This window comes from Symphodus melops (genome assembly GCF_947650265.1).
Source record: "Symphodus melops genome assembly, chromosome: 16".
Taxonomy (NCBI): Eukaryota; Metazoa; Chordata; class Actinopteri; order Labriformes; family Labridae; genus Symphodus; species Symphodus melops.
The window spans coordinates 12,232,628-12,235,445 of record NC_136706.1 but is presented as its reverse complement, the minus strand read 5'-3'; the positions used below and the strand labels follow the sequence as shown (position 1 = coordinate 12,235,445).

The following is a 2,818-nucleotide window of genomic DNA, read 5'->3' as shown; positions in this document are numbered from 1 at the left end:
TCTGTGTGTAAGTGTGTGTAAAAAAGTGTATAAAAAGTATGTGTAAAAAAGTAATATAAACATTATTCAATCCCTTATAACTGGAGGAAACCAAGTACTCTACATTTCAATAAAGACATTTCATGTTATTGATCGATCATTGTATCGAGAGAGAGAGAGGGAGAAGAGGAACTGTTTACTTCTTCTACCTTCCTCTATACTTTTACTTCTCCTGCTCCACCTGCATCACCTCTGCATGCATCACCTCTGTCAGCTTAAAGAAAGTTTACATGCTGGTCGTCACTGTTGGAGAATCTCTCAACAACCAGCAGGGGCCGAGGCTGAAGCAGAAAGGATGCAGCAGAATCAACAGTGGTCCCTCCTCCCTAAAAGCAATGCATGTCCAGTGGCCGAGTGTCTTCACAACAGATCACAAGGTAATGTTTCTCAATTCTAATGTATTATTTCCTTTTTGTTGTTTAATTTTGTGTGCATTTATTTATCCGTCAGGTGTATTGTTGTTGCTGTTGACTTAAACAACTCTAAATATCATTTGTTGTCTTCCTTCAGGTCTTCATCCAAAGTGCTTCAACCAGTATGAAGTGAAGACAAAGAGAATTGCACTGAGATCTTGACAAGGAAGCACATATCATTCAGTTTCTCTGTGTGCAACGGCTACTGGTCACAAATGCGTTCATCTGCACTAAGGTATTTATTTTTTGTGTATCATGCAACTTTTAATCGTGTTTTGTATCATTAGATTTTTACAACAACCTTCTGCTTCCTTTGTCAGAACTGGCTCCGCCCCTTCACCTCCACGTCACCATCTGTGAATCCATCATGTATCCATTGTAGCTCAGCAGAGTCTAACTGATGGTGAAAATTAAACAAGTGATGTGCAACAGTGACACAAGCTGCGGATCTATCATCACTCTCAGACTGAAGGTTCCTCATCACTGCAGCGTCAGGCTTTGTTCAAAAGGTAAACAATCTATCAGGAGAAAATGATGACAAACTTGAACAAACTAATGAGGAAATTCAGTTTCTGACTGTTATTTCTTCTATTTAAGGCTCTGCTCCTCTTCTTCACCTCTGGTAATACTGTGATGTTGTCCCTACACCAGACGCTGACCAAAGAACTGCAAGAACATTTCTACAGTCAACAAACAAGTTAAAAGGTCAAACATTTCAGAACTTTACACCTCCACTCATAAACTGACATTTTGATTTATTTTTTTTTCTTTAAATGAAAGATTGACAAATTACCATTTACAGAACACTGGTGTGAAGAAATGACTGCTTCTCTTGATAAGACAAACCAATTTGAACTTTTTTTTAGTATTGTCATTTTTTATGTTGTGTTTTTTTGTGATTTTATTTTATTTCATTTATTTTATTTTCATGCCTACTCTCCCTCTCATAATTCATCTGTTTTCTATTCAGAAGACTATTAACACAGATGAAGGGAATAACACGTTTGTTCATTTGCTAAATGCATCTGAAGTAACTTAAGTCTGGAGGTGGAGTCAGTAGAAGTCTTCTTTGAGGCTTGTAAACACAATATTAAATCTGGGCCCCTCCTCTACCTTTAAGCTGAAAGAACAGTCTGACCAGTGGGAATACTGTAGTACATTTAAAGAAAATGAAAACCGGATTCAGGGATGACAGTGCATAAATAGAAATACTTAGCAGCACTTTTGATACAAATTTAATTATTTTGCATTATGAATGTATGGCTTGTTTTAGGTAACTTATTTATCCCATCATTGTGGTGTGATGTACATTAAGAAAAAACAGGACTCTACCTTTAACCTGAAGGAACAGACTGATTCAGGTTTTTATTATTTAGTCTAGGGTTTCAGCTGGTTAGTGTAAAGGTTTTCCCATGTTTTTACTTAGCCTAATCTGATCCCTGTTAAACCGTGGTCTGATAAAGTCATATGTAAAACAACTTTTAATTTTAAAGACTGCATGTCTGCAACACATGGTTTAGTTCAATGAACTAAGTATTCCCTTTTTTCACCAAAAACTGACCAACAAACGGCGCCTTCACAGAACATGGTACTGTTCTTGCACTGTGTTCTTGACCGCTTCTCCTGATGAGACAAAAATGAATTATACCTTTATTTAGTGTTGTGTTTCTGTTTTTACATCATTATTTTTTGTGAATCTTATTAGTGCTTATTTGATTTTTATTTATTTTATTGTCATGCCTCATCATTCATATGTTCTCAAATCAGAAGACTTGATATAATCTTCATTTTCTACATTTTTGTATTAATTTATATTTTTATTTATATTGTTCTTTGCATTTATTTATTAATAATCATTCATTTAAGATTACATTGGACGTGAAATATTAAGCTATACAGTATCACATATCTGTATCATTCTATTATTGCTGTATTTATACAACTTGTTTATGATTGCACCTCTTGCTAAATGCCAATATTGAGCTATCCTGTATCATGTCTTCCTATGTTGATTAGTTTTATTGTACTATCTTTTTAAATTACATTTCCATCACCTTTCTACATGAATATATTACAAATTATTTGGTTTTCATTCCCTCTTTTTTTTAACTTTAAAAAAACGTTTTGTTTAGCTGTTTTACTTACAGAAAAGCCTTATTATTTTTGTATTTTGTTTTTAATTTCAGAAAAGCATTATTGTCTTTCTTTTCTCTTGTTAAATGAAACAAAATGAAGTAATCTAGCAGTTTTCATTTCATATTGACCAAATACAAACCATTTTGTAGACACAGCAACATTATTACTTGTGTTATTATTGTATTATTACACTGCTTCTTCATCTTCTGCCGTTTCTTGTACTCAGTATT

General features: G+C 33.9%; 1 long non-coding RNA gene across 1 annotated transcript; it reads left to right on the top strand.

Annotated features, from left to right (window-relative positions):
• Positions 1 to 251: 251 nt before the first annotated feature.
• Positions 252 to 1,823, top strand: LOC306836792. The gene is made up of 4 exons (XR_013780815.1): positions 252 to 416; positions 550 to 687; positions 773 to 961; positions 1,050 to 1,823. It is a non-coding gene; the product is annotated as an uncharacterized lncRNA (long non-coding RNA).
• Positions 1,824 to 2,818: the final 995 nt, after the last annotated feature.